The sequence below is a fragment of the Bos grunniens genome, chromosome 7, assembly GCF_055505025.1.
Source record: "Bos grunniens cultivar Pamir isolate PY7600 chromosome 7, Bosgru_T2T1.0, whole genome shotgun sequence".
Classification (NCBI taxonomy): Eukaryota; Metazoa; Chordata; class Mammalia; order Artiodactyla; family Bovidae; genus Bos; species Bos grunniens.
In genome coordinates, this window is record NC_141171.1 from 96,491,977 (window position 1) to 96,512,966 (window position 20,990).

Genomic DNA, 20,990 nt, shown 5'->3' on the forward strand with positions numbered 1-20,990 from the left:
ACAATCTCATGTTTTATTAGCAACTGTAAGACTCACTAAGAGGAAGTCTAGACCACAAAAAATGTTTCCCGAACTTTGCTTATTTTAAACTAAGGGAGTTTCTAGGTTATATACGTGTGTGTGTGTGTGTGTGTGTGTGCGCGTGTCTCCAGTGTTCTTGCTGGCTTTCTGGGAAGTCCCATGGACAGAAGAGCCTTGTGGGCTGCAGTCCATGGGGTCACAAAGATTTGGACATGACTGAGCACTCACACACAAACACATATATATATATAAAATCTTCTAATTTCCACATCTCCCCGCTACCACCCCGCAAAGGTACCAATAAAACAGCTGAGAGTTATTTAAATATTTACCAATGTAAAACCTTCTCCAATTTAAAGGGTCCATCACCTGGCCACTGAGAAGTAGTATCTTCATAGCAACTCACACAAATAAGATGCAAGACATGTTCCCACAAGGGAGTGCTAAGCATGTAGCCTTCACAACATCTACAAAGGTTACTTCCCCAAAGTCTAAGAAAGCAAGGGGCCATCACTGTATAGGCAGGCAGAAGGAAGTGGAAGATGACCAAGGGGTGGGGCCCTTATGACGAACGTCCTTGAGAGCTGGCACAGCTGGACAAAAGGCCAGCTCGGAATTCCAGTCTATTCAACTGGCTGCCAAATGTACACCAAATGTGTGCCTTTTGGATAAGAGACTCAGGTCTCAAACCAGAGCAGGTGGGAAGGGGGATTGTGAGGAGGGACGCCTAAGTTCAGGTGGAATGTTTACATCTCAAACACACAGGGAGAAAAAAGCAAGTCCTTCCTAGAAAGGCTTTTGTTACTTTAAGGACAGAACTGTGAAAAGATGTTTTATCCAGCCGGATTCTCTCTAGCTGCGCACACACACAAAAATTAATTCTGTAACCTCTAAAGAATCTCAGTTTGGCCATCTTAAGGGCAAGATTTCCTTTAATTTCCTGTTATGTACTGGAAGTTTAAGTTCTGTATGTACATATTAAATCTTCCTAGTGTCTTTCAACGGAGGTTAAGCCAGGTATCTCTTCTTGCAAGTAAGGTTCTAAGAAAACCTGCTTCTTCAGGGAGGAGGTGAACCACCACCAAATAAAACTTAGTATCTTGCTCCTTGGAAGGAAAGCCATGACCAACCTAGACAATGTATTAAAGAGCAGAGACATCACTTTGCCAACAAAGGTCCATATAGTCAAAGCTATGATTTTTCCAGTAGTCATGTATGGATGTGAGAGTTGGACCATAAAGAAAGCTGTGTGTTTGTATGTTAGTTGGTCAATCATGTCCAACTCTTTGTGACCCCATAGACTGTAACCTGCCAGACTCCTCTGTCCATGGAGTTCTCCAGGCTAGAATACTGGAGTGCATTGCCATGCCCTTCTCCAGGGGATTTTCCTGACCCAGGGATTGAATACGGGTCTCCTGCATTGGTGGCTCAGAGGGTAAAGTGTCTGCCTGCAATGCGGGAGACCCGGGTTCGATTCCTGGGTTGGGAAGATCCCCTGGAGAAGGAAATGGCAATCCACTCCAGCACTGTTGCCTGGAAAATCCCATGGACGGAGGAGCCTGATAGGCTACAGTCCATGGGGTTGCAAAGAGTTGGACACGACTGAGCGACTTCACTTTCACTTTCTCCTGCATTGTACGCAGATTCTTCACTGTCTGAGCCACAAAGGAAGTCCAAAGAAGGCTGAGTGCTGAAGAACTGATGCTTTCAAATTGTGGTGCTAGAGAAGACACATCAGAGTCCCTGAGACTGCAAGGAGATCAAACCAGTCAATCCTAAAGGAAATCAACCCTGACTATTCAGTGGGAGGACTGATGCTGAAGCTCCCACACTTAGGCCATCTGATGTCAAGAGCTGACTCTGGAAAAGACCCTGATGCTGGGAAAGATTGAGGGTAGAAGGAGACGGGGCAGCAGAGGATGAGATGGTTAGATAGCATTGCCACCTCAATGGTCATGAATAAAAAAAAAAGTCATGAATCTAAGCAAACTCTGGGAGATAGTGGAGGACAGGAGGCCCTGGAGTGCTCCAGTCCCTGAAGTCACAAAGAGTCGGACATAACTTAGTGACTGAACAACAACAACAAAATCTCATCAGCTAATAACCAGGTATCTGAGACCTAAGAGAGACTCATCTAAACTCATCTGGACTTTTTGAGGAAGGGCAAACAGGATAAGAGGGCTTCTGCTGATACCAAAGCTCCCGTTCTTTGTAGAGTTCAAGAGAGGGAGAGAAGTCTGTTCTGGATCTCTTTGTTGGTTGCCGAAACTGTCAACTGGAAAACACACGCACACACACCCTAAAAATGTAGAACTATGTTTTGTACTGAGGACTGGAGCCTGGGAAGGCATCCCCTCAGGAAGCTCTGAGGGACTATTCCTAAGAGGGAAAGAGGAGACAGGATATATAGGAGTTTTGTTTCTTTCTTCTTTTTAAGTAAAATTAAGACAATATTCTACTGGGGAATATATGCAACAGATTTTTTTTTAATCTCTCCATATCTACCTCTGGTACTAGCGTTTTATAGGCAAATTTTAAATGGACACAAATTTTTAAAAATAATGAAAGCCATGTTTTGCTTAGGGATACTATTATATATATACTGTACAGGTTATTTTACAGCAGATACTCGTCTGCCACATTTCAGATGACAGAATGCTAAGCAGTGAGCTTGGCGCTGTCCAGCTAGCTGTTTCTTGGCATCCACCCTGGAGAGTCTGTCGGTGTGTAAGGTCGAGACCATTTTGTCACCACCAAGTTTCTTCTCAGAGGTGACTCCACGGTGATAGAACATTCATCTTCTTAAGATGCAAGGCCTGGCAAAAAGCCTCCCATGAGTCCACTGGCTATAACAATGTTCTGTCTGACAAATTCTGTTGCTGCTTCTATTACATTACTGACTTCGGGTGCTGCCTTATTTGCTCGTTTCTTCATCCGTCCTTTTGCTTTGTTTACATCTTTTTCACGTCTCTTCCAGTTGATCTGCACATAGCCACCGTCACCGGCCATCTGAAGGAGAAGAAAGCCACCACCTACTGCAGTGGCTGCAAGTTTTCGAACTTTCTGGAACAAAAATCCCACACACCAGCCACTCACTCCACCCACTGCAATCTGGGTGGCTACTGAGTATTTTTCTACGATAGGTCCGGAGCTGTGGGCGAACACTCGATTCCACCAGTGTTGTCTTCTGGCATACTCAGTTAAATCCAACACTTTGTAAGAGTCACCATCACTTTCATATTCTTGGGGAGGGAGGTGCCGGGTTGCCATGATACTGCCGCCGGCTGTACCGAGGTGGTCCCAACCCTCCCGCCTCTCCCCACTGCTTTAAAAACCACTCTAGGCCCAGGTGGAAGTCTATGGTACGAGTTTTTGCTGAAAAAAATTTGTAGTCAAACATCAAAAGACTACTACTGATCACTCACATAGACACAAAAGACATCTTCAAGTTAACGATTTTAGTGCTTTTCTATGAATGGGAAGATGTAAGATTCTAGACCAACTGACATTATTTCTTTGATAGGCATCTTAAACACCCAGGGCCAGTATCCTGTTTTTCTCCATTCTGAATTCCCCTCAGGGTGTACCATCAGGGGCAGCTGCAGTGGCTAATGGCTTGATGGTGGACATTATTTGTTGTTTACTGAAATGGCAGGCAATGCTTTTTGGTCCGCATTTTCAATATTTCAGAACTTTTAGAATTAATGGCACAGAAGAGTTTCATTAGGCATATCTTCTTTTATGCTTTACTTCTTGAATTCTTATCACAACCCACCCCCACAATAAAACACAAAAGCATCCAACCTGTACTGAAACTTGTGTGTGCAATCAACATTTGATTCACACAGTATACAGGGGTGTCAATTACCAGAGAAAAACATTCTTTAAATTATTATTACAGCCCACCCTCTAAGTCCAACAATTGGTTATATGCTTCTAAGGCTTGATGTTTTATTCTTCACCTTTATTATTTTCCTCCATGGATGGAGATCCAAGCATACAACCAGAGTCCAGTTGACATAGGCATACTTTGGGGCTCCCTGTGCTCTTTGTTGCTGGCTGAGCAGAATTATAATCAGGACTTCTTACATTTATAACAAACTTCACTCTTGTTCTCCACTCATTCTTCTAAAGGGAAAACATAATGACAGAGTTATCAAAATTGATACTTGGTGGTGTCAATGTGTTGCTTATTCCAGTGCCATTTGTATATAAGCCAAGTATGGGAAATTGGAAGGCTTTTTGTTTCATGCTTTCTGACATTGTTGCTCTTCTGTGTGAATGTAGCTGATCCTTGGGTGTTTCGTGCAAGATTGCACATTGGCTGGCTTCTGAGTTTAGTGGTTGTTTTTACTTTCATTTTCTTTGCCTCTCAGGCCTTTGGAATTTTTAATTTGAATAAGATTATTAGAATATTACTATTATTACATAATAACAAAGTCAATGTGTTCTAGAAATTTAAAGTACTTGACAGGCTGTAGAGCAAAGATTGGTATTAATCAGGATTGGAAGTGATTCTCGATTTAAGCATTTCCCACTTGTCACTTAATTCCTGCTGTTGCTGCTGCTGCTAAGTCGCTTCAGTCGTGTCCGACTCTCTGCAATCCCGTAGAAGGCAGCCCACCAGGCTCCCCCGTCCCTGGGATTCTCCAGGCAAGAACACTGGAGTGGGTTGCCATTTCCTTCTCCAGTGCATGAAAGTGAAAAGTGAAAGTGAAGTCACTCAGTCGTGTCCGACTCTTAGCGACCCCATGGACTGCAGCCTACCAGGCTCCTCCATCCATGGGATTTTCCAGGCAAGAGTACTGGAGTGGGGTGCCATTGCCTCTCCACACTTAATTCCTATCAGCCTCTATTTTTCTCCATTAATAAAATAGGCAGGCTGCAGTCCATGGGGTCACTAAGAGTTGGACACAACTGAGCGACTTCACTTTCACTTTTCACTTTCATGCACTGGAGAAGGAAATGGCAACCCACTCCAGTGTTCTTGCCTGGAGAATCCCAAGGATGGGGGAGCCTGGTGGGCAGCTGTCTACGGGGTCGCACAGAGTCGGACACGACTGAAGTGACTTAGCAGCAGCAGCGTTAAATAAAATACCTATAAAGTACCTAGCATATTACTTGTATCACGATGACAGTAAATATCAACTGCTATCGTTAAAACTGCCAGTGGCTTTTTGAAGCATATGAATGTTAAAATCACTACATATGGAAATGAGGTGTTTTTTTTTCTAATTGAATAAGGTTATTTCAGTTAGGAAGTTAGGAAAGTTATTTTAGTCTAATCTTTTTTATAATTTTAAGCCTTAAATTTGCAAATGTATTTTTGTTTGAGAGGTACTATATATTAGAAAAAGCATGCTGGTATGAATCTAAAAATCAATTACAGAGAGAAAAATGGGAAAAGCACAAACTCATGGAGAATAAACAACACGCTACTAAAACAAACAAAAAAAGGGTCAGTGAAGGAATCAAAGAGGAAGTCAGAAAATATCTGAAGACAAATGAAAATGAAAACACATTTTTCCAAAAATTTATGAGCTGCAACAAAAGTAGTTCTAAAGAGGGAAGTTTATAGCAATACAGACCTATCTCAAGAAAACAGAAAAAAATCTCAATTAACCTCATCTTGAAAAGAATAATAAGCAAAGCCCAGAGTCAACAGAGGAAGGAAATAACAATCAAAGGGAACCAGTAAAGCAGAGACCAGAACAACAATAGAAAATATCAATGCAGGAGGCTCAGCGGCAGCCTGAAACTACGCTGACTCAGTGGCAATAGCCCCATGTGGAGCTCAGAGGGGATCGGGTCCTTCCCTTAAGAGCGAGGCCCCAGCCCCAGGAAGCAGGGCAGAAGGAAGGGAGGAGGAGGGAAATCAGGGATGTCAGTCATCTCTGTCAGGCACGGGTGTTCTGGCTTTACTGAAGGAAATCATCCAGACAAGATGGTGGCATAGAAGGGCTTGAGTCCACCTCCTGTCTTGAAAACACCAAAATCATAGCCAACTTCTGAACAACCACTGAGAAAGCAGACTCAAACCTACCAGAAAAGATATTCTTTATCCAAAGGCAAAGTAGAAGCCACTATATTCTATAGGCAAAAAGTTGGGGTATTTTCATGGTATAATCAAATCCCATACCCAAACCCCATACCCCAAGATGGAAAATAATTATAACCCTGAGATTCTTCCCCAGGAGTGACAGCTCTGAGCCCCACATCAGGGTACACAGTCTGGGCGGGGGTGGGGGTAGGGTGTTCAGGCATTGGGAGGAGGAGTCCCCAGAGCATTTGGCTTTGATGGTCAGCGGGGCTTGAGTCCACAGGAAGCGGGGGAACAGGGACTCCACTCTTGGGGAGCACACACAAGGTTTCACATGCACTGGGACCCAGGCCAAAGCAGCGACTCCAGAGGGGTCTGGGCCAGACCCACCTGCAGGTCTTGAGGGTCTCCTGGGGAGGCAGCTGTGGCTCACTGTGGGGACGAGGACACTCAGGCAATACTCATTCACGAGCTCTCCCAAAAGTCACCATATTGACACTGAGGCCTGGCCCCAACTGACAGCCATTTGTAGAGACATGGATGGATCTCAGGATTATCATACTAAGTGAAGTAAGCCAGAGGACGCCAAATACCATATATCAGTTATATGTGGAATAAAAAAAAAGTATGTACGAAACAGAAATAAATAGACCCCCAGACATAGAAAACAAACTTATGGTGACCAAAGGGGAAAGGTTCAAGGGAGAGATAAATCAAGAGTTTGAGATTAAAATTCCTGTACACAGTACTACATATGAAATACATACCCAGAAATTCCGTGGCAGTCCAGTGCTTAGGATTCAACACTCTCACTGCCCAGGGCTTCAGTTCAATCCCTAGTCAGTGAACTAAGATCCCACATGCCATATGGTGCGGTCACAAAAATAACTAATTTTTTAAAGTTAATTAATTAATTAAATTAGACAACCAGCAAGGACCTGCTGCATGGCACAAGTATCTATATACTCCATATTTTATAACCACCTATAAGGAAAAAGAATCTGAAAAAATATATATGTGTGTATAATAATCACTTTGCTGTATACCTGAAACTAATACAACATTGTAAATCAACTATACTTCCATAAAAAACCAAAAATACCATTTCACTCGTGTGTGTGTGTGTGTGTGTGTGTGTGTGTATCAAAGTATATACTGTGAAAAAAAATTTTTTTAAGGGAACCATCCCACATGGTTTGTGGGAATGTAAATTGGTACAGCTATTATGGAAAATAGTATGCTGCTACTGCTGCTGCTGCTAAGTCGCTTCAGTCGTGTCTGACTCTGTGCGACCCCATAGACAGCAGCCCACCAGGCTCCCCCGTCCCTGGGATTCTCCAAGCAAGAACAATGGAGTGGGTTGCCATTTCCTCCTCCAATGTATGAAAGTGAAAAGTGAAAGTGAAGTCGCTCAGTCGTGTCCGACTCTTTGTGACCCCATGGACTGCAGCCTATCAGGCTCCTCCATCCATGGATTTTCCAGGCAAGAGTACTGGAGTGGGGTGCCATTTTCTTCTCCAATGCATGAAAGTGAAAAGTGAAAATGAAGTCGCTCAGTCATGTCCAACCCTTAGTGACCCCATGGACTGCAGCCCACCAGGCTCCTCCATCCATGGGAGTTTCCAGGCAAGAGTACTGGAGCACAGGCGGCTGCGACGGGCATGCTAAGTGCGGCCAAGAGGAGTTACCCCACGTCCGAGGTCAGGAGCAGCGGCCGACAGTGCCAGGCTGCTATGGAGCAGGAATGGCCAAGAGGAGCTACCAAGCATCTGAGGTCAGGAGGGGGTGGGGGCCAAGAGGAGATACCCAGCGTCCGAGGTCAGGGGCGGCGACGAGAGGAGTTACCCCGCGTCCAAGGTGGGGGGCGGCACCGGGAGGAGATACCCCATGCCCCAAGCCAGAGGACAGGGGCAGCGGGCGGGAGGAGCTACCCCACGCCCCCACACCCGAGGCCAAGGGCGGCGGGTGGGAGGAGCAACCCCACACAAGAGGCCAGGGTCGGTGGCCGGGAGGACCAACCCCACGTCCAAGGAGCCATGGCTGCTCGGGCACAGGAGGGCCTAGAGGAGCTATCCCACGTTGAAGGTCAGGAAGGGTGGTGGTGAGGAGATACCCCTCGTCCAAGGTAAGGAGCAATGGCTGCGCTTTGCTGGAGCAGCTGTGAAGAGATACCCCACGCCCAAGATAAGAAAAACACAAGTAAGACGGTAGGTGTTGCAAGAGGGCATCAGAGGGCAAACACACTGAAACCATACTCACAGAAAACTAGTCAATCTAATCGCACTAGGACCACAGCCTTGTCTAACTCAATGAAACTAAGCCATGCCTGTGGGGCAACCCAAGATGGGCAGGTCATGGTGGAGAGATCTGACAGAATGTGGTCCACTGGAGAAGGGAATGGCAAACCACTTCAGTATTCTTGCCTTGAGAACCCCATGAACAGTATGAAAAGGCAAAATGATAGGATACTGAAAGAGAAACTCCCCAGGTCAGTAGGTGCCCAATATGGTACTGGAGATCAGTGGAGAAATAACTCCAGAAAGAATGAAGGGACGGAGCCAAAGCAAAAACAATACCCAGCTGTGGATGTGACTGGTGATAGAAGCAAGGTCCGATGCTGTAAAGAGCAATATTGCATAGGAACCTGGAATGGTAGGTCCATGAATCAAGGCAAATTGGAAGTGGTCAAACAAGAGATGGCAAGAGTGAATGTCGACATTCTAGGAATCAGCGAACTGAAATGGACTGGAACGGGTGAATTTAACTCAGATGACCATTATATCTACTACTGCGGGCAGAAATCCCTCAGAAGAAATGGAGTGGCCATCATGGTCAACAAAAGAGTCCGAAATGCAGTACTTGGATGCAATCTCAAAAACGACAGAATGATCTCTGTTCGTTTCCAAGACAAACCATTCAATATCACAGTAATCCAAGTCTATGCCCCAACCAGTAACACTGAAGAAGCTGAACGGTTCTGTGAAAACCTACAAGACCTTTTAGAACTAACACCCAAAAAAGATATCCTTTTCATTATAGAGGACTGAAATGCAAAAGTAGGAAGTCAAGAAACACCTGGAGTAACAGGCACATTTGGCCTTGGAATACGGAATGAAGCAGGGCAAAGACTAATAGAGTTTTGCCAAGAAAATGCACTGGTCATAACAAACATCCTCTTCCAACAACACAAGAGAAGACTCTATACATGGACATCACCAGATGGTCAACACCGAAATCAGATTGATTATATTCTTTACAGCCAAATATGGAGAAGCTCTATACAGTCAGCAAAAACAAGACCAGGAGCTGACTGTGGCTCAGACCATGAACTCCATATTGCCAAATTCAGACTTAAATTGAAGCAAGTAGGGAAAACCACTAGACCATTCAGGTATGACCTAAATCAAATCCCTTATGATTATACAGTGGAAGTGAGAAATAGATTTAAGGGCCTAGATCTGATAGATAGAATGCCTAATGAACTATGGATGGAGGTTCGTGACATTGTACAGGAGACAGGGATCAAGACCGTTACCATGGGAAAGAAATGTGAAAAAGCAAAATGGCTGTCTGGGGAGGCCTTACAAATAGCTGTGAAAAGAAGAGAAGCAAAAAGCAAAGGAGAAAAGGAAAGATATAAGCATCTGAATGCAGAGTTCCAAAGAATAGCAAGAAGCGATAAGAAAGCCTTCTTCAGCGATCAATGCAAAGAAATAGAGGAAAACAACAGAATGGGAAAGACTAGGGATCTCTTCAAGAAAATGAGAGATACCAAAGGAACATTTCATGCAAAGATGGGCTGGATAAAGGAGAGAAATGGTATGGACCTAACAGAAGCAGAAGATATTAAGAAGAGGTGGCAAGAATACAGAGAAGAACTGTACAAAAAAGATCTTCACAACTCGGATAATCACGATGGTGTGATCACTGACCTACAGCCAGACATCCTGGAATGTGAAGTCAAGTGGGCCTTAGAAAGCATCACTACCAACAAAGCTAGTGGAGGTGATGGAATTCCAGTTGAGCTATTCCAAATCCTGAAAGATGATGCTGTGAAAGTGCTGCACTCAATATGCCAGCAAATTTGGAAAACTCAGCAGTGGCCACAGGACTGGAAAAGGTCAGTTTTCATTCCAATCCCAAAGAAAGGCAATGCCACAGAATGCTCAAACTACCACAAAATTGCACTCATCTCACACGCTAGTAAAGTAATGCTCAAAATTCTCCAAGCCAGGCTTCAACAATATGTGAACCGTGAACTTCCTGATGCTCAAGCTGGTTTTAGAAAAGGCAGAGGAATCAGAGATCAAATTGCCAACATCCGCTGGATCATGGAAAAAGCAAGAGAGTTACAGAAAAGCATCTATTTCTGCTTTATTGGCTATGCCAGAGCCTTTGACTGTGTGGATCACAATCAACTGTGGAAAATTCTGAAAGAGATGGGAATACCAGACCACCTGATCTGCCTCTTGAGAAATTTGTATGCAGGTCAGGAAGCAACAGTCAGAACTGGATATGGAACAACAGACGGGTTCCAAATAGGAAAAGGAGTATGTCAAGGCTGTATATTGTCACCCTGCTTATTTAACTTCTATGCAGAGTACATCATGAGAAACGCTGGACTGGAAGAAACACAAGCTGGCATCAAGATTGCCGGGAGAAATCTCAATAACCTCAGATATGCAGATGACACCACCCTTGTGGCAGAAAGTGAAGAGGAACTAAAAAGCCTCTTGATGAAAGTGAAAGTAGAGAGTGAAAAAGTTGGCTTAAAGCTCAACATTCAGAAAACGAAGATCATGGCATCCGGTCCCATCACTTCATGGGAAATAGATGGGGAAACAGTGGAAACAGTGTCAGACTTTACTTATGGGGGCTCCAAAATCACTGCAGATGGTGACTGCGGCCATGAAATTAAAAGATGCTTACTCCTTGGAAGGAAAGTTATGACCAACCTAAATAGCATATTCAAAAGCAGAGACATTACTTTGCCAACAAAGGTTCATCTAGTCAAGGCTATGGTTTTTCCTGTGGTCATGTATGGATGTGAGAGTTGGACTGTGAAGAAGGCTGAGCGCCGAAGAATTGATGCTTTTGAACTGTGGTGTTGGAGAAGACTCTTGAGAGTCTCTTGGACTGCAAGGAGATCCAACCAGTCCATTCTGAAGGAGATCAGCCCTGGGATTTCTTTGGAAGGAATGATGCTAAAGCTGAAACTCCAGTGCTTTGGCCACCTCATGCGAAGAGTTGACTCGGAAAAGACTCTGATGTTGGGAGGGATTGGGGGCAGGAGGAGAAGGGGACGACAGAGGATGAGATGGCTGGATGGCATCACTGACTTGATGGACGTGAGTCTGGGTGAACTCCGGGAGTTGGTGATGGACAGGGAGGCCTGGCGTGTTGTGATTCATGGGGTCGCAAAGAGTCGGACACGACTGAGCGACTGATCTGATCTGATCTGATCTCCATGGGAAATAGTATGGGGGTTCTCAAAAAGTTAAAAACAGAACTATAACTCAGCGATTCTACTGCAGGATTAATGAAAAACCCTAATTTGAAAAGATACATGTACCCCAATGTTCATAGTAACATTATTTACAATAGCTAAAGTATGGAAGCAACGTAAGTGTCCATCAACAAGGAAATGACAACAATGTAGCATGTGTATACATATATATACACACACACACAATGAAAGATTAGTCATAAAAGAGAATCAAGTTCTGCCATTTGCAACAACGTTGATGGACCTAAAGAGTATGATGCTTAGTGAAGTAGGTCAGAGGAAGGCAAATAGTGAATGCTGTCTGAAAATATAAAGTAGTATAATGTTGTTAATCAACTACACTTCAGTAAGAAACCAAAAAGCATGAAAGTTATATAGTTTTCACAACTGAAATATCATTCACGGGGTCACTGAATTTGAGCAATTATAAGTGTGCAGTAAAATTATAAGAAGTGTGCAGGTTGACTAAGCTGCAGTGAGGGTACTTAGGAGAATAGACCTGGTGCTTCACAGGTGCTCAATTAATACTCTTTTCTGCCTTTTCTTTCCATTTATTTGCCTTAAACATGCAAAGGAATGAAGCACGCCCAAGTCTCCTTTTTAACTAGAAAATGTTATATATAACTTACAGCATAAGAGAGAAATTAGCCAAATTTTTTAAGATCTGTTAGTGCTTGAAGGAACCTTCCATATGACCTAGGATAACTCTGTTTTTACAGATAAATGGTGCCAGTAATGGCACTTATACCTTATCTGAGACCCCCATCACATAACATTATGTGCTAAATTTATGTGTTTAAACTAGAAACAGTTTGTGTCACCTTTGAGACCAATGTACAATTGCCTACAGGATGCTCTCTCACTGGAGACAAGTGTATTAGAATTTACTATTGAGAGGAGGCTTTTCATTATTTTAATGTGAAGATAAATTAGGCTGTTCTAGTATTTTAACTTTGCAACTTGATGCGAACCATCCAAACCCTGTGATCTCAAAGGAATAGCCCTTCGTTTCCATGAAGTGGTTGCATGGAAACAATCTCTCAGGGTGAAGATACGAATGTGAGGGGGGTATCAGACCGACTTCCCTCAGCACCAAAGGAGATACCAGGGAGAAAGGGGGTTGGTTAACCACAGTGAGGGGCCAAGTGCCATAATGGTTGATGAACTGGATGGATGGATCGTACACGTATTCTACGTATGTTCAACAACTACACGTAGAAGCTGAAAATGAAGCATTTTCCTAAACTATTGTGAGGTCAGCCCAAGGTGGGCCTTCTGTCTCAGGGTTGGGCTGGGAAACATAGGCTCCTAGACCATAGGCTGTGTGTGTGTGTGTGTGTGTGTGTGTGTGTTTGTACACATTCAGTCATGTCCCACTCTTTGCAGCCCATGGACTGTAACCCACCAGGCTCCTCCATGGAATTCTCCAGGCAAGAATACTGGAGTGAGTTGCCATTTCCAGCTCCAGGGGATCTTCCTGACCATGGGTGTACAGCCTGCTGTGTTTTTTTCCCCTACATTTTGACAGACCTCCTCCTATTGCCAGAAGGACAGGATCTTCAAGAAGTTCACAGTCATGGGAAAAGAGACAATATTAAAACAAAGTTTTCAAATTCAGAAAGAGAAAAACAGATATTATTAACATATTAGCATATTAACACATCTGTGTGAAATCTAGAAAAATGGTACAGATGAACCTATTTTCAGGGCAGGAACAGAGAGGCAGAGAGAGAACAGACATGCAGGGGGGAAGGGGAGGGTGGGGTGAGTTGGGAGATTCACAGGTAAACACTACCATGCGGCAGATAGTGGGGAGCTGCTGCATAGCACAGGGAGCCAGCTCAGAACTCTGTAATGACCCAGGGAGACGGGCTGCGGTGGTCGGGTAGGGACATCTAAGAAGGAGTGCGTGTGTGTGTACACGGCTGACTCACGCCACTGTACAGCAGAAACACAACACTCTAAAGCAATTCATGTTGCTGTTCATTTGCCCAGCTGTGTCCAACTCTTTGCGACCCCATGGACTTCAGCAATTATACTCCGATTTAAAAAAAGAAAATCACCTACTTCACACGTTTAGTCTTTGTTTAGGAGGATATAACCTGGATATCAGTTGCCCCTTTCCTTCCCCGAGTCCACGCCTGTAGTCTTTTCCTGCCTCGAGCTGACCTGAACTCAAAGCTCAGCACCTCTTCAAGGTGACTTCCCAGAAAACTCACTGCAGCCAGAGCATTCCTGAGTAATGGAGTTTTTCGAGGATCCCACAGGGGAGTCTGAGGGGGAAGAAGTTACCCTCACATGCCACAGCAGACAACTTCATCCTCACTCGCTGTCTGTCTCTTCACGGCCTCTTCCTTACCTGGTCATTTCTGGGGGAATTGTTTTCACTTACAGTCCTCATCCAAAGCACCAATGCACGCACGTGTGCATACACACACAGGCCTTGGGGACTGCTCACTCTTGCTCTAGACATCCCCCAGAACTTGGCATGTCTCTGCTGTCCGTGGCATCGTGCCTCAAGCATCTGCATTCAGTGCACAAGGCCAAGTCCATCAGGAGCTCGAGGAAGCTAATGGCTTGTCATTAGCCGCTGGCATCCCGTGTGAAAGGGCTGGTCTGTGGCTTTGCGTGCTCTGGACAGATGCCTTGCAATCTCAACCCTTCCTCCCAGCAGCTGATCAACTATTTAAAACAAACACGTTGTTCTTATAAAAGGAAACTTCAGCTACTTCTTTGGACCGGAACGGATTTCTTCCTAGTTTTTTTCTAGGCTAGCCATGAAAACTGGCTTATAATAGTGGAGCGCACCCTGGCTCCGTGTGAGACAAAGCAGCCACAAATTGCACCGGCAGAACGAGGAAGCCAGGCCATACTTTTAACATGCTTCTCATGGATCATTTCAATAAATATTTATAATCATCTACTATGCTCCAGCCCCCCATGCTAGGTGGGTACATGAGGCCCGACTGTGTAATATGAGCAGCTGGCTGCAGCTGGGAGGATGCCACCTGGGTCTTATAAACACGGCCTGCGTGGTGGGTGGTAAATAGTTAAGGGCACTCGGGTTCACAAGGAACTGAAGTGAGGGGTGTCGCAGTGGGAGGTTTTAAGCTCTGAGACTGGACGCGGCTACAGCGCTCATATAACAGCAACTGTGCTGAGCAGGGTGAGCTTGGGGAACACTCATTCCCCAGCCAACATTCATCTGAGGCTCATTTGGGGGTGCAGTGCAAGAAGCATCTCTCCAGACGCTGTTGAAGTGTCCGCATTGAAGGTCTTGTGTCCCATGGGGAGAACCAAAGACTGCTCTGATCTGTGCCGAGTAACCACACAGGTATTCCTCCCTAGGGGTGTTCCAAGCAAAGGACGAGAGGCAGGAAGTTAATTGCCTGTTTCAGTTTCATGCTAGGTTTCCCCTAAATTCTAATTGGCAATAAAAGAGCCTGGCTCCCCTCAACCTAAGTTGTAAGGGTGCTTTCTGGTGGGTGTTCCGCAGTGTAGCTAAGCAAGAATAAGGAGAGTGTTTCAAGAGGAACTTATAAAGCAAGGAGTCTTGACTTACATCTAAGTTCATTAGCACGGAGACGGCCTGTAGCTGCCTATAACTGAGAACCCACAGATGAATTCCCACAGTATGATTAATTAAATACGCTGCACAGAAAAGGTACCATCTCCTTGGCTTCTAGATGAGAGGCACTCACCTCAGTTATTCTAATTACTACCCTCTAGCCTGGGTTCCCTGGTGGCTCAGTGGGTAAAGAACCCGCCTGCCAATGCCAGGAGATGCGGGTTCGATCCCTGGTTCAGGAAGATCCCCTGGAGAAGGAAATAGCTACCCACTCCAGTATTCTTATCTGGGGAATCCCATGGACAGAGGAGCCTGGTGAGCTACAGTCCGTGGGGTCAAAAAAAGGGTTGGACATGACTTAGTGACTAAACAACAACAACCCTTTAGCCTCAGTAATTCAGAGGAGGAGTTCTGATCTTTGACCTCTCCAAGATCCGGGACAGTCTGCAGTAGTCTTTTAGAAGATGCTTGGGATGCAGCTTCAGCTGGCCAGTGGGAGAATTCTCGTGACGTCTACCTCAGCCCAGAGCTCACCAGGAACAGTCTGGATAGACTTGTCTGTCACAAAATGGCCTAGAGTCCACACAACTCTCATGGGATAAACCCAAGATTTTCACAGAGCCTAGAGGAAATTTGGACGAAAATTGAAGGAATCCTGGAAAGTGTGCTCCTTGTGGGAGGACACTGGGGAAAGCTAGTTTCAGACAGAGTGGCCAAAACTGAAGTACTTCCCTCTGTATTCTGAGATGGGTGCTTAGCTAGCTCCAAAGGACACCCCATACCATCCTGTGAAGCGGCCAGGCACAGCTGTGTTCCAATAAAGGCAGCTGAGAAATCTGACGACCAAGAAAACTGTCCTGAGCGGGACCTGCTGCAGAAGGGGTTCTGGAAGGTGGTGCTTCCCCAGGGCAGCAGCATCTCCCAGGGAGGAAGAGCCACCTCATCCCAGAGGTGGAAAAGAGCTGGCAGGGGTCCTCCCCAGCGTCTGTGAGACAAGGGCCCTCACAGGGGACGCAGGAAGAGAGCTGGTCCTCAGAAGCGTTCCTGTGTGGCACTGATGGGGAGATGGTTGTAGACGGTTGTCCCAAGTGACTGTTGGAATGTGGTTCTAAGCAACATCACCCGAGTACAGACAGAACTGCCTCTCGGCCCCCTCGACCTATAGCTGCTCCATGGAAACGTCCTTTCAGTCTCTACCAGGCCAGTTCGGCAAACAGGCAGAAAAACACAGGGGGTGCATTCAGACAACATTAGTGAGAGGGATGGGTGTTCGGGTATACTGGGCACCAGACTTCAGTGGGAATGCAGTCTGGCAAATATTCCCTGCATCATTTTTGCAGCTTCAGTCTTCACACTGTTCATTTGAGGTGATGTTTTAGAGACAGGTGTTTCATGTTTCAAATACTGAACTCAGAGATGCTCCATACATACGAACAGTTCACTGTGCAGATCCTCTTAGAAAGGAGGAAGTGTCTCTGGGGTGGTGGAAACTCTCCTTTGCTTCATGCAGGCCAGCCATTGACTGGTGAGCAGCATGAGAGAAACAGGTGGGTCATGGTTTCTAAGTGGAACAAGTGTATGAGGCTGCTCAGGTACTCAAATTCTTGTGTATTCTTGTCTTATTCCTTTACCTACTGTTGGTTTTTAGTTTATGGCCCTAGCAAAATAGTAGAGGCAGAAGATACAATAGGAGAGGCAGAAGAAAACTATAACCCAATATCCTTTATAAATAGAAATGCAAAAGTCTTACACTGAATATTAGCAAACTGAATCTAACAACATACATGAAGGATTATACATCACGATCAAGTAGTGTTTATTCCAGGATTCAAAGGTGGATGTAACAGTTCTGAAATTAACCCAAATCATTAACACATCACAGAAAAAAATAAAAACATGATCGTCTCATCAGATGCTGTAAAACATTTGATGAAACCTTAACAAAAACCAGCACACTTTCATGATAATAACACAGAACAAATTGAGAATAGAGAACTTCTTCAACCTGCTAAAGGGTTTCTATGAAACTGATAAATACCACACTTAAAAGATTTAAAGATTTTCTCCTGAGATCAGGAAAACAACAAAGATGTCTACTCTGAATACTGCTATGCAATGTTATACGTGAAGATGTTCCCAGGACAATTTGACAAGATTAAAGAAGTCAATGATTAATTAAAAAAACATAGTAAAAACATCCAGATTAGAAAAGAAATCAAACTATCTCTATTGCAGATGATAAGCAAAATATGTAAAAAAAATTAGCGAGCTTAAAAGGTTGAAGATTTACAAAACTCAGTTGTATTTCTAAACACTAACAATGAACAATCCAAAGAAGAAATTATGACACTAATTCCATATGCTGCTGCTGCTGCTGCTAAGTCGCTTCAGTCGTGTCCGACTCTGTGCGACCCCATAGATGGCGGCCCACGAGGCCCCCCCGCCCCTGGGATTCTCCAGGCAAGAACACTGGAGTGGGTTGCCATTTCCTTCTCCAATGCATGAAAGTGGAAAGTGAAAGTGAAGTCGCTCAGTCGTGTCCGACTCTTAGCGACCCCATGGACTGCAGCCCACCAGGCTCCTCCATCCATGGGATTTTCCAGGCAAGAGTACTGGAGTGGGGTGCCATTGAAATCAAAAAAACTAAAATACTTCAGAATAAATTTAACCCAAAAAAGTTCAAGATTTGTACACTGAGAACTATAAAACACTGCTGAAAGAAATTAAGATTGGGACAATATACTGTTAGGATGTCAATACTCCTCAAATTAACCCTAGAGATAGAACTTCTGTTCAATCAGAATCCCAGCCAGCTTCTTTATTGAAATTGATAGGTTGATCTAAAATTCCATGGAAATTCAAGCAACCTGAAATAGTCAAAAACAATCCTGAAGGGAGAACAGATTTGGACAGCGAACACGTCCAATTTCAAAACCAGCTACAAACACACAGTACTCAAGACATCATGGTACAGGCATAAGGACAGACGATCAGTGGGATAAAACTAACCCTAGAAATAAACCTATACATTTATGGTCAGTTGATTTGACAAGAATGCCAGGACAATTCAGTGGAGAAAAGATGGTCTCTATTCAACACGTTGTGCCGGAACAACTGTCTGCTGCTGCTGCTGCTGCTGCTGCTAAATCGCTTCAGTCGTGTCCGACTCCGTGTGACCCCATAGACGGCAGCCCGCCAGGCTCCACCGTCCCTGGGATTCTCCAGGCAAGAACACTGGAGTGGGTTGCCATTTCCTTCTCCAATGCATGAAAGTGAAAAGTGAAAGGGAAGTCGCTCAGTCGTGTCCGACTCTTCGAGGCCCCATGGACTGCAGCCCACCAGGCTCCTCTGTCCATGGGATTTTCCAGGCAAGAGTACTGGAGTGGGGTGACATCGCCTTCTCCGAACAACTGGATACCATATGTAAAAAATGAATTTGAACCACTAACTCACACCATCATATATAAAAATTATCAAAATATATTTAAAGGCCTAAATATAAGTGCTAAAACTATTAAACTCTTAGAATAAACATAGGTGTAAATATTTATGACCTCGTTTTACTTAACCAGGCTCATTTTGCCCAAAGTGCATGAGATGCCAAGGTTTGCAGCAAAGGAGCTTTATTCACAAGGCAGCCAAGCAAGGAAATGGGAAAATTAGTCTCAGAGCCACCTCCCTGAAGGCAGGGTGCAGGTATTTATGGGATAAAGAATAAAATATTTTAAATCAACTATACCTCAATAAAAAAATAAGTTTTAAAAAAGAATAAAGCAGCAGGGCTCTCTGAAGCACAGGGAGTGTGACGAAAGGTGATTGGAAAAAGGTGTGGTAATGGTTGTTCTGAGCAGACCTAGCTAAGCTACAGGCCTCTGCACTTTCAAAAATGCAGCCACTCACCTAAAACTATAAAACTCCTAGAAAAGGACAGAGGTGGAACACTCTTTGACATAACTCATAGCAATATATTTTTTTAATCTGTCTCCCAAGGCAAAGAAATGAAAACAAAAATAGACAACAGAAATCCAATTAAATTGAAAAGCTTTTGCACAGCAAAGGAAACCATCAACAAAATTAAAGGACAACCTACCAAATGTAGGCAATATTTTCAAATAATATGACTGTTAAGAAGTTAATGTCTAAAATATTTCAACAGCTCATACCCACCAGTATAAAAAAAGAAAATCCAATTACAAAATGGACAGAAGACTTGAAGATGTTTCCCAAAAAAAGACATACAGATGGCCAACAGGCACATGAAATATTCATCATTAATCAGAGAATGCAAATCAAAACCACAATGAGACATCACCTCACACCTGTCAGAATAGTATCAGCAAGTCTACAAATAACAAATGTGGAGAGAAGTAAACCCTTATACCCTGCTGGTGGGATTAGAAATTGGTGTAGCCACTGGGGAAAACAGTTTGGAGATTTCTCAAAACACTAAAAATAAAACTGCCATGTGATACAGCAATTCCACTCCCATGTATATGTAAAAAACAAAACAAAAAAAGCAACTACTTCAAGAAGATACATGCACCCAAAATTCAGAGCAGCAATAGCCAGGGTATGGAAGCAATTTAAGATGAATGGATAAAGATGTGATGTGTATACGTATGTGCTGCGCTTAGTCGTGTCCAACTTTTTGTGACCCCATGGACTATAGCCTGCCAGGCTCCTCTAGCCATGGGATTTTCCAGGCAAGGAAACTGGAGCAAGCAGCCATTTCCCACTCCAGGGGATCTTCTCAAGCCAAGAATCAAATCCACGTCTCTTACATCTCCTGCATTGGCAGGTGGATTCTTTACCACTTGCGCTAGTGGGAAGTATACATGTATGTACACACACACACATATATGTATATATACACACACATACAGTATACATATACACACAATGGAATGTTACTCAGCCATAAAAACTAATGAAATTCTACCATTTCCAACAAGATGAGCCTATAGAGTATTATCCTTAGCGAAATAAGAGAAAGGCAAACACTGTATGTTATCATGTATGCGGAATCTAAAAACCACAGCCCAGACCAACTCCTGGCGGGGTTGAAAGGAAGACAGCATTCCTTTTTCTTTGAGCCTTCAGAGAAGGGGAAAGTTAGGGTTAGGGTTAGGGGTTAGTGTTGGGGTTAGGGGTTAGGGTTATCGGGCATTGGGAGCAGGGTCAGGCGGAGGCAATGGAAGATCAGCACTGCCGTCGCCCACCTTTGTATTAGAATCGAGAACAGCTTTCTCCCCCTTCCCATTCTGCTGGGCCATAACTTTCCATATTCTTTGCGCAGGTTGATTCTGATGAAAGAATGTATATAGGGTATTCCTTCCTATTTTTCTTCCTGTTTCCAAAATAAATCCAGTTGCAACGTTGTATTGTAATTGAAGGCCATTTTTCTCTGAGCCTAAAGGGTGTTTGCACTATGCAAGGATATCAAAAGACACCATCTTTTTCTTTTCCATATTCAAACTTAAAGTCATTCGATTTTGGAGAGTGGGGCCTAGAGGGCTGCAAGGGGGAACTGAATTAGCATTTCTCACTTTGCAATGGGGAAAAAAATAATCTCATTTTGTTTCTAGATGGTTGCTGCAAAGAATCTTTCTTAGAGTACATGCTATAGTCATCAAGAAGCTCAGTCTCCAAGAGTCAACCCTTAACACTTCAGACAATTGGACATAGATAAGATAAGAAAGATCAAAAATCACAGCCCTGGGCCTTTAACCCGGATGTGGGCTGCTTCAGCAGCTGTAAACTTTTATACTGTCTGTCCGAATCCAGCAAGCTGGGCCTCCAACTCACCATCTGGGCGGAACAGCCAGACAATGAAGGCACAGGTGTGTCTCTTTAAC

At 44.2% G+C, this 20,990-nt stretch overlaps 1 long non-coding RNA gene and 1 pseudogene across 2 annotated transcripts in view; both read right to left on the bottom strand.

Annotated features, from left to right (window-relative positions):
- LOC147370009 (uncharacterized) overlaps positions 1 to 20,990 on the bottom strand; it is a 33,785-nt gene that overhangs the window by 12,446 nt on the left and 349 nt on the right. The gene's annotated exons all lie outside the window — the stretch shown is intronic.
- On the bottom strand, positions 2,189 to 3,291 carry LOC147370010 (FUN14 domain-containing protein 1 pseudogene; annotated as a pseudogene). The gene has a single exon (XR_015168299.1). The product of XR_015168299.1 is annotated as an FUN14 domain-containing protein 1 pseudogene (transcript).